Source organism: Trachemys scripta, chromosome 3, assembly GCF_013100865.1.
Source record: "Trachemys scripta elegans isolate TJP31775 chromosome 3, CAS_Tse_1.0, whole genome shotgun sequence".
NCBI lineage: Eukaryota > Metazoa > Chordata > Testudines > Emydidae > Trachemys > Trachemys scripta.
The window spans coordinates 165,056,682-165,068,822 of NC_048300.1; positions in this window are offsets into that span (position 1 = coordinate 165,056,682).

Genomic DNA, 12,141 nt, shown 5'->3' on the forward strand with positions numbered 1-12,141 from the left:
TAGATTGGTTTGGCATGATTTGTTCTTGACAAATCCATGTTAGCTGTTCCTTCTCACACTATTGTCCCTTTAGGGGGAGGGATAGCTCAGTGGTTTGAGCATTGGCCTGCTAAATCTAGGGTTATGAGTTCAATCCTTGAGGGGGCCACTTGGTTCTGCTAGTGAAAGACAGAACAAGGAGCAATGGTCTCAAGTTGCAGTGGGGGAGGTCCAGGTTGGATATTAGGAAACACTATTTCACTAGGAGGGTGGTGAAGCACTGGAATGCGTTACCTAGGGAGGTGGTAGAGTCTCCTTCCTTGGAGATTTTTAAGGCCCGGCTTGACAAAGCCCTGGCTGGGATGATTTAGTTGGGAATTGGTCCTGCTTTGAGCAGGAGGTTGGACTAGATGACCTCTTGAGGTCCCTTCCAACCCTGATATTCTATGATTCTATGAAAGACCTTTCAGGGTCCCTTCCAGTTCCAGGAGATAGGTATATCTCCATACATTATTTTTTATTTTATTAGATAATCAGTTTCTAAGTGTTTAATAATTTGTTCTGGTATTTTTCCAGGTATCAAAGATAAGCTGACTGATCTGTAATTCCCCAGTCATCTTTGTTCCCTTTTCAAAAATAGATACTATGTTTGCACTTCTCCAGTCCTCTGGGATTTCACCCATCCTCCACATGTTCTAGAAAATAATCACTAATCTTTTTGAGATTGCTTTAGCTAGTCCTTAAATACCATAGGGTGAATTTCATCAGGCCCTGCAGACTTGAATACACCTAACTTAACCTGTTCTTTCCATATTCTGGCTTGTTTTCCTTCACTCTTGTTATTAGTTGTGTTAACAATTTGGTCACCATTAACCTTTTCAGTGAAGACTGAAGCAAAATAGACATTCAACACTTCAACCTTCTTTGTGTTGTCTGTTATCAGCTCTCCTTCCCCACCAAATAGCAGACCAATATTTTTCTTCATCTCTCTCTTGCTAGGTGTAACTCACTTTGAGCTTTAGCCTCTCTGTTTTTATCCCTACATGTTTGTTATTCTTTTGTACTCATCCTTAGCAATTTGTCCATGTTTCTACATTCAATATATGCTGCACCTTTGAGACTAACAGAAGTATTGGGAGCATAAGCTTTCGTGGGTAAGAACCAAGGCTTGCATCTGAAGAAGTGAGGTTCTTACCCACGAAAGCTTATGCTCCCAATACTTCTGTTAGTCTCAAAGGTGCCACAGGACCCTCTGTTGCTTTTTACAGATTCAGACTAACACGGCTACCCCTCTGATACTCAATATATGCTGTACATTTAACCCCCATAGACCTCCAATCCCTTTAATCCTCCCATACCTCATAACAAAGTGCTTCATTTGGATCCTTCTTTTATGCTGCCCTTTCCATCTATTGTAGTGTAGCAAGCACTATCCCTCTTCCTCAAGAACAAAAATTTTAAAAGTTACTGAACACCACAAATACATTAGTTTGGGTTCTGTTAGATTTGTATTAAGGCACTGGACTGGAATCAGCATATCTAGGTTCAGGTCCTTATTCTGTGACAGACTTCCTGTGCAACCTCAGGCAAGTCACAATCTCTGTGTGCTTAAGTTCAGCATTGGTAAAATAAAGGAACTGTCACTTTCCTATCTCACATGTGTTTTGTGAGGATAAATCAGTGAACACTTTAGAGGTGTTAACTTGTAATACTATTGTAATTAGGGCTATCAATAGTACTGATACCTTAAACTAGAAATAAGATTTGTGTTTAACCACAGACTAGACAGGGAGTAGGATATGGAAGTCCAAACTTCCTCATATCCTGCCCACAATTATAAAAATTCTAAGACATCCATTCTGTTCTGCATATTACAGATTAATTATTCACAAGTATGGTAGAACAGACCTCCTAGAGTTGATGTCATTGGATAAAATGTCAAGGAACTTGCAATCGAGCTGGGAGTTTTGTGGTATGTGTCAAGAAGAGAACAGACCTTCCAGGGACTGCTAGATTCAGTACTGAGCCAGACTGAAACAGAATCTATACACCACATTAAATTATGAGAAGTTTGATAAATAAAAGATTAGTTCATGGATATGAGTCCAATGTCCAAGATTTTTCAACTTGTCTTACATGGATCATTGATCCAAAATAAAGTGTTATTTATTTGATCTATGCTACCTGATCACATTTGCAGTTTCCTCTAGGAGGTCTAGCTTGTAACTATGCATGCACACACAAGTGTATGGTAGAATAAGAACCCCACCCTGACAGCCCTATGCAAGCTACCTAAACTTTGGGCCTGAATGAGTAGGAACAAGTCAGACTGTTCACCTGCTTATTCCCTCCTTGGAGCAGATGGGCAGACAAAGGGCATGGCTAGAACTTTAGCTCTCTACTCCTACTTGCCGACCAGAGCATCTGAGCTGCTGCAGAGGGGTCCTAATTTACTAATAATAAATTAGCAGTAAATTACTATTTCCTGGGAGTGAGGAGGAAGCAGGAGAGAAAATGTGATTCAGAGGGTATCTGAGTCACCATGCTTCACAGGGCTAACATCAGGGTAATACAGCATACACTACACCTGGCTTGGGGCTGTGCCTAAAGGCATGATGTAGCCCCGCATAAAAATAGTAGAATTGTGTCAGCAGTTGCCAGTTTCTCTTAAGTAAGCAAACAAGCTTTATATAATTCACCTTTAAGAGTTAGGGGAAGAGGAAGAATCTAGGAAGATATGAAGCAGAGTGTTTGCTGTGTTCTTGTACTAAAATAGCCCTGTATTTCATGTTTGTGTCTGTACATAGCACAGAAAGTCCCCTCTGAGGAACAGAAATCCAGATGGGTAGTTTTATAATGATGGTTTACATGAGATACCATGAATCATTTTGGAAAAAATGCTGGTGATTTGTCTTGGAAATGAAGCAAAATAGTTTACCAAGGTGTTTTACGAGGAAAAGACAGGAGTCACCATGGGCATGTGATCAATAAAAAAAACAAAACAAAACACATAAATCCAGAAAATTAGACAGGAGTGGTTTAGAGGTTTTGTCAGTGCATTCCACAATGGTTGCTACTAAAATGTGGACATTCACCACTTGCATTTAATTAATGCTACTGTAGTATTTGCAGTGTTCCTTACTACTAAGTATCAGGAACAATGTGATAGTATTAGCAGCATTTTAACAGGAAACACTCCACAGCAGTCACACTTTAACAATTTCTCCTGATTTGAATGTCGTATCAATCCAGGAGAGATTCTCCTATACTTAAAATAAGGATCTCTCAAAATAGAAGAAACTTGTGAAATGTGACCACTCTATCTGACACAGCAAATGGAATAAATTAAAACGAAATGAGAGAAGGAAGACAGTATTATACAATGAACAGGAGAGCAAGGAGAAAAATTGCGAGGTACAGTGATCTCCATTAAAATGTCAGGGTCCAGCTATGGAACCCTTACTCATATGAATAGTTCCATTGATTTCAGTGAGACCACTTGTGTGAACCTTCAATATTTGCCAAAAGATACCATATAACTACCAGAGATATTCTTGCTACTACATACAGGAGAAAACTGATATTTTAAATACACAGCATGGAAAATGTTAGTATGTTCTGACTTTTTAGTGGGAAAAGGGAAGTGAATGCCACAAAACAGTTAATGGGGACAAAGACGTAAAACCAGGAAGGAATATATTAAAAAATAGAATGGCATGTAGACTATCTCAAACAGGCAGTGATGAGACACTAGATGGGGAAGACACTGAATTTATACAGAGATGAGCTGGGACAGGGGGGCGCGGGGAGGGCCACCCGCAGTAATGGGGAGGCGCACAGGGGAACCGCTCCCCGCTCCAGATCACCTCCACTCTGCCTCCTCCGCTGAGCACACAGCCCCCGCTCTAATTCTCCTCCAATTAGTGCCGCAAGCCTGGAAGGGGAGGAGAATTAGAGTGGCACCGGCATGCTCAGTGAAGGAGGCGGAGTGGAGGTGAGCTGGGGGGGCCCCCTGGGCAGGCGTAGCTTCCGCGTGGGGGGAAGAGGCTCCCCGGGCGGGTTAGCTGCGGGGGGGGTAGCTGCTGTGGGGCGGGGGGCTCCCTGGGTGTGGGAGGTTGCGGGCTGGGTTAGCTGTCGTGGGGGGGGGGGCTCCTCTGGTAGAGGGGGCGGGTGGGTGTGGTTAGCTGGGGCGGGGTTGACTGGGTGGGGAGGGGTGACTCAAGGTGCACCGGCCCTGCGTGTCCTCAATTTTTTATCCTCCTTCTGCAGCTCTTTCAGCGGTTTTATTAATACAAAAGGATTTAGTGTGTTTTTTTTAACTATCCTGGTTCTAGCCATTTCTACCACAACTACAAACTTATTTAAAAAGAAGCCTTTTTTTTTTTAAATTCAACAACCACACTGAGGTACTTAAAATGATTAAAGCTAAGTAATAAATCCAGATAACACCTGCTACTTGGGTCTGGCTTGAGAAGAAATAAAAGAATTTAGCAAAGACTACCAGGAAACATTGACAGCTGCTCAAAAAGTGTATCTTTCAGTTTTTGTAACTTTAAATGAAAGAGGCAAGTGGATTTGTAGTGGAAATAAAAAAAAATCATTTTAAACATATAAAATCGGATTTTACAAGCCAGGAGTGTGTGTTTAGGTCTTTAAAACCTTGCATAATTACACAAAATGTATTTTGTATTTCTTTTAAATATTTTTGTCAACACCTCTTGTATTACTCTAAATTATTTTTTACAAAACTATACCCAGATTACATTCCCTCCTTGTACCATCAGAGGCAGCCAAGTTCATATGGAAATCCCTTATTTCCTTTTTAGTGATTTTGACTAAATTGTCCATAGTCAAATGATTCAAGTCAAATTCTCTCTCTGCCTACAGCAGTCATTTATAATTATTTACAGATCATTCCTTTTGGAAAAGGCCAATTTTCCATTAGAATGACTGTAAAGGTTTCTGGGGACAGAAGCATAGCGGTAGTGTCACCACCTGACCTCCCTTTGCATAATTTGTCTGACTACCAGGGTTCCACTGGGTGAGACTACACTGAGTTGTACTGCCATAACCAGGTTTTACTACCAAACCAGGCATTCTTTTTTCCCTTCTTATTTAATGTTATGTTAACTTAACTTTCTTCTTGCATTTCTTGTCTAATACGATTTTCTAGAGTTTCTTTTTCACCCATCCCAGTCTCCTCCATCATTTCCCGGGGAGTCCATGCTGACCTCTTCAGATCTAACCCACTCCTCCAGTGCCTTGGAAACCTCAAATTTGAACCCTTCCAATGCCATTGCTCATTGGCTGTGATCCTTGTCACCAAGGCTACATGTATAATAAACTATATGTTACCTATTCCAAATGAATAGGATCTGAGTCAAGGCACCACTATGTTGGGATTCCCTCCAAGACCTCTTTCCACTTGGTGTCCCAAGAACTCAATCTGACTCTATATTTCGTCACTCAGGTATCTTTATTTGGCATACAGCAAAACTACGCTGAGTTGATCAGACTCAAGCATAGGGGGTGGGGATAGGGCATACCACACATCCAAAGTTACAAAGAAATCCTCTTCCTTTATATATATTTACAGGTTATATTGTATTTACTATACATTACATCACTTGTTTGGGGATTGGCTTGGTTATTTTGTAGGAATCAATCCCTGTAAAGCAAGCTCATCCACGCACTGCCCATGCATGATTTACTCTTTACTTCATCTTATGTTCCAGGCTTATCTTGTCCATAGGAAATGGCTCCCTGTGTGTTCCCTCTTATCTTAAATAGTACAGACATTCTGCCTCTTAGTTTACTAACCCATTTACCTATCTTCGTTAGCACAGATATTCTGTTTACTGCCTGCTAATGCACAGACCTCCCTAATCCTGTCTCCCAAGAAATGAAGCCTCACCCATGACTAATTACCTGTGTCAAGCCAGGCCTACAGTAAGAAATGCTCCACCAGAGCTGTGCCATTCTTCTTTGATGGAGTGGTGAGAGCCCCACTTCCTGTTTCTATCTACTTTAACCACTGAAGTAAGGCATCCTGTGCCTGCCCGACCTGTTACAAAAGCAAGAATGTTCACCCTGCATGATATAGGATTTCAAAGCTGTATAACTTATTTTTGAATAAAACATCTACAAGTATCAACAGCACTTTTCCTCATCAGGAGCTAAATCGATAAGAAGTTTGGAAATCAAGTCCTTAGCCTAAAAAAATCATCTGAGCAAATATCTAATGCACAAAGAAAAAATAAGAACAACTCCCACCCCATCCGTTCTTGCTGGGATAGCTCTGAGATGGCCAAACTAAATTCTTATGAAACTTTCCAAAATTAATTCATTTTTAGGCTGAGGAAAAACAAGAAAAGTTTAATCCCCAAAATAATTTTTTCTAAAAAGTTACAATTATCCAAAAATGGGATGTGGGGCTTGGACTGAAAGTGTGAAGTGTCATCCCAACCATAACTACAGCACAGCCAGAGTGCACACAAGTCACCATTTTAAAGGTCTGCATTTGCCAGTAGTTACAACCTAGTGGCATATGAGATGCCATAATTTATTCCTATACTTGTGATAACACTACAATTTCCTATCTCAAATCCCTGAAAAATAACTGTCAGAAAATGCTGAGTTTTAATAGCATACACTGTCATGTCAAAATCATTTATTTCTTTGGCCTGGTCTACACTATGACTTTAATTCAGATTTAGCAGTGTTAAATCGAATTAACCCTGCACCCGTCCACACAACGAAGGCATTTATTTCAAAATAAAGGGCTCTTAAAATCGATTTCTGTACTCCACCCCGATGAGCGGAGTACCACCAAAATCAATATTGTCATTTCGAATTAGGGTTACTGTGGCCGCAATTCGATGGTATTGGCCTCCGGGAGCTATCCCACAGTGCATCATTATGACCGCTCTGTACAGCAATCTGAACTTGGATGCACTGGCCAAGTAGACAGGAAAAGCCCCACGAACATTTGAATTTTATTTCCTGTTTGCCCAGAGTGGAGAGCACAGGTGACCACAGATAGCTCATCAGCACAGGTAACCATGCAGGCCGATAATCAAAAAAGAGCACCAGCATGGACCGTACGGGAGGTACTGGATCTGATCGCTATATGGGGAGAGGATTCAGTGCTTGCAGAACTTCGTTCGAAAAGACGAAATGCCAAAACTTTTGAAAAAATGTACAAGGGCATGATGGAGAGATGCCACAATAGGGACTCAGATCAGTGCCGCGTGAAAGTCGAGGAACTCAGACAAGCCTATCAAAAAACAAAGGAGGCAAACAGTCGCTCCGGGTCAGAGCCGTGGACATGCCGCTTCTACGCCGAGCTGCATGCAGTTCTAGGGGGGGCCGCCACCACTACCCCACCTCTGACTGTGGATTCCAAGGTGGGGATAATTTCATCAGCTACACCTGAGGATTCTGCGGACGGGGAAGAGGAGGAGGAGGACGAGGAGGAGGACGAGGAGCTTGCGGAGAGCACCCAGCACTCCGTTCTCCCCAACAGCCAGGATCTTTTTCTCAGTCTGACTGAAGTACCCTCCCAACCCAGTATCCAAGACCACGACCCCATGGAAGGGACCTCAGGTGAGTTTACCTTTTAAAATATAAAATTTGTTTTACAAGCAAGCGTTTTTTAATGATTTTTTAATGACTGCCGAATTAATGTGCTTAGTGTGGCCGCATACATTCGACTTTATACAATCTGTTTCCAAAATTTGAATTATATAAATTTGAATTAATCCCGTAGTGTAGACATACCCTTTAATAACTGGCCAGGGCTTTAGTTTCATTTTTTCCCCCTGTAAGTCTGTCCCCTTTCCTGTGTCATACTTTCCTTTCTTACTGTTTCTTTTCCCCACCTCCTTGTGTGGTCACATCTACCTTGTATATTCTCAGCCTTACACTAAGCCACTAGAGGAGCTTCGCCTTCATAAAAGTATGAGGAGACAAAAGGCAACTCTTCCTCCCCCCTGCCCAGGTGTTGACCTCACTGAATGAGGCTGGATCTGAGCTCCACATTCAGCAGAGTAGAGCTGCTTTTTGAGAGACTGAAGTAATAGTTCTGAAGGGGAAAAAGGGAACTACATCACACCTACATCCAGTCTGCTGGTCAGCCCACATCCTAACGAGTGACACCAAACGTTTCCACTCATCTGGAAAAACATGCAGCTATTCCTCCTCAAGAAATGAGATGATATGACTAGTTTAAAGCTGTAACATCCCCTGGATCACAGGTGCAGCTGAAAACCCAGGTTTGTTTATGATGCTGAACGTTCTCTTTCTAGTAGATTCTCTTAAGTATCCACACACAGAATCAGCCAGGATGGGCCATGCTCTTAAAACATGCACAGAATGCTCCAGGCTTTTAGCTAAGTTATGCTCGCTCAGGCATAAGGTACAAATATTCCAAACTACATTCACCTTATTGCATTACTTTCTTGATGAACTAATGAAGTGTCCATTTTGAAATCCTGCCAGGGAAATTTAGGTGCCTCACTTTTTGGCTGAGGATATCTGGTCAGATTAAGAACATAACATAATGTAATGGGAATATAGAAAAACGTTTTTATTATGGACCTTTCTGACTAGCTATGAGTGGGAAGTTTGATAGAAAATGAATTAGGAAAAAAGAACAGATGAACAATGTTCTCAGAGTAAGAGACAGCTAAACATAGTTAATCACATGAAACAGGCAGTGTATGTAGGGGGAAGTTAACACTGGCAACAGTACTCTTCCACTGAACAGCTGGTTTAAGTCAGTGGTTACCTGGTTTTGAATATAGTTTGTTAAAAGAGGGAGAGGGCCTCCACAGCCTGCTGCAATAGTGCAGCCAAAACTCCAGGGAAAGACTGGGATATCATTTTAGTACTGTATGGGGAAAAGTAATGAACACATCTGAAATCCTCTTTTTATTCTCCGAAACCCATGCTGAAAAATATACCAAATTCCCTCTGTCTAGCAATGACACTAAACTGAGAAAGGATGAGACACCAGAAAAACTTGTGAGGAACTTTTGCTATGATGAACCCATCTCTCACTTTTTAGGTTGCCAACAGCATACTCATCTGTCTTATAAAATCTTCCCCACTAGAATTCCAGCAGTTATCTTTGCCCTTTCAAATGCTACGCCCACTCCTACTCCATTATACTCAGTTGAACTGTCTTTAGGCTTTCAGACACTACTCTTAAAGGAAAACTACTTTTAAAAAATATACTTGCTTTATCTTAGTTACAAAAATGTGTTACCATAATTAATATAATACATTAAAGTGAAGACCACCATCTTATCTGTCTGCTATCTTAGGTACTGATCCTAAACCTTGTGCCCATTTGGAGTACCACGTCCTCAAAGGGTTTCATAATGGAACAGGAGTCTGCCCACATGGATCCAGTCACAGGATAAGGATAAGTGTACCGGAACAGAGCAGTATTCCTTTAAATAATCATGAGCCTTCCAGTGGCACTGACTGTGCTCTTTGTTTTAGAAACCAGCCAGAGATGTAGTAAATAGGCAGTTAGACCTTTAATATCTGTGTATAGTTATTAAACACAGTTATAGGGAACCCAACAATGTCCATGAATACTGCCCAATGTTCTCTAAAGTGGGTTGGGTCCTGTCCCCAAGGGGGAAGGGTGCTGCTTCTGATGGGGAAAAGGCCAGGGGAGGGAATTGCAGAGTGAGCCCACCCAAAACTCACTCCACAGTGGCAGTTCCCTATCCCTTGGGCGTGGGAAAGGCCAGTGTGCATGTGTGGGGAGGGTAAGGCTGGGAGCAAGGAGCAAATGGGAGAGCAGGTGGGCTAAGAGGGAACTGCAACCAGGTAGTCCCTTAGGATAGGAGCCATTTTAACTGGGAAAGCAAGTTTTGTAGGTCAAAGCGTGACAATCCCATGAAACCTGGGACTGTTCAGAGGTCTGCCCTTGTGGTTTCTTCATGTTGTTGTTGTGTAAAGAGCAAAAGACATAACAAAGGGACTGGATGATGAAGCCAGCTTCTTATGTCTTCCACTTAAGAACTCAAGAACATAAGAATGACCCTACTGGGTCAGACCAAATGTCCATCTAGCCCAGTATCCTGTCTTCCGACAGTGGCCAGTGCCAGATGCCCCAGAGGGAATGAACAGAACAGGTAATCATCAAGTGATCCATCCCGTTGCTTATTCCCAGCTTCTGGCAAACAGAGGCTAGGGAAATCATATAATAAAATGTTGCTGCACTATGTACAGAAATATTGCAGTACATACGGTGGTTAAGTGATATCATTAGTAATGTGTACTTTATGATGCAAAAGTCCCATATAGGAAATAAGAAAAGAGAATTATTATAAACTGTATATTTTATTTCCTGCTCTCAGATATGTTGGCTAAGCTGTTTAACAAAATGGCTATGAAACCTCTGCTTTATTCCTCAGAGTAAGGCAAAAAGTGCTGCACAAATTGCAAATTACAGCTGAGGGGCAACTGTATTCTACTAAACTGGCCAAGTGGGATGGAGCCAGGACTACAGGGATCTGTTCCCATCTATGCAATGGATTCCCTGCATGACCTAAGGCAAGTCACATTTTTTTAATCTTCAATTTTCTAGTTTGAAAGATATGGTGATAATATATCTTTATCACTTTGATAAAGAGCTTTGGTTGATACTATATATAATATAGCAAGCTCAGTGTAAGTGCAAATTATTTTAATACCTTAGTTAAAAATACGAATAAGAGTTATTCAGGATGTTAGTATCTATTTTAACACTGTTCGTATTTATCAGAAATATGGATGTGGAAACCATGCCCGTAGACATACCCACAAATAAAGCCAGCAGTATGCAATGTGAGATGCTTGGCCCTATAAAGTGCAGAGAAATACTTCACTCTTTATCTGTGTTTTATTGATTCTTGAAATAAAGATCTCAAAGAGTCCTTAGTTACTGAAGAGTTTAAAAAAAATCAAAATAGGACAAAGTACAATACCTACTATTATACATGGGCCTGGACCCAGTCCTTTAGTCATTTCACATGAGTATTCTCATTCAAATCAGTGGGAGTTTAGCATGTGAAGGACTACAGGTTTGGGGGCCTTAATATATATTATAATCCTGGCCTATAATCAAGCCATCTTGTTCAGTTTCCTGTATCCACTAATTCAAGACCACTCAACCAGTCAGCATTTTCTTCTATTTGGTTTTTTTACAATTTCTTCCTCTCAAAGCAGATGCTGTGCTCTTATATTCCACAGCTTTACAGACAACTTTATCACAGCTCAATTAACAGTGCATATTCTCAGCAAACCACCACTTAAAAAGGCTTTTTAGACTACATTCTAAAGTTAATAATTTATTGTCTAGCTTCATTAATAATAAAAGGTTTAAATTTTGCTACAGACTTTTGTGTAAAGGAGATCTAAGGAAGACCAACTTTGGACGTACTATATAAAAGCAATACTCCTACAGAGCAATGTTATTTTAAATAAGGGAAACCTGTCTTTATCAGCATTCATGAATAGTAGCTCCTATTGTGGAGCTTGACCAGAAGATCACTGGCCTCAAAACAGGTTATGCATCTTCAGTTCAGGATGCATAACAACTCACAGTCAATTAAGACATAATAGAGCCTGTAATTGTGAAGCCTATTGCCTGATCTGGAGGATCCACATCCAAGGGCACTGCAGCTTAATTTAACTTTAACATTAGTTCACAGCTGACCTAATAACTTGAATGCTTCAGGTGCTCAGATACCACAGTGATGAGCTCATTAGAAATACTTAGATATACAGATGTCTAATAAATATTGACTAGGGTTACCATACGTTCGGTTTTTCCTGGACATGTCCGGCTTTTCGGCAATCAAACCCCCGTCCAGGGGGAATTGCCAAAAAGCCGAACATGTCCGGGAAAATGCCGGCCGGGCACTTCCCCTCCCGCGGCGGCTCTGCTCCTTCCCTGACTTCGGCTCTGTTTAAGAGCCGAGCTGCCTGAGCGCTATGGGCTTCAGGCAGCCCCCTTGCCTCCGGACCCCAGCCGCCGGCCGGGCACTTCCCCTCCCGGGCTCCGGTGGCGCAGGGTCCGGAGGCACGGGGGCTGCCCAAAGCCGGTAGCGCTCGGGCAGCTCGGCTCTTAAACAGAGCCGAAGAGTCGGGGAGGAGCAGAGC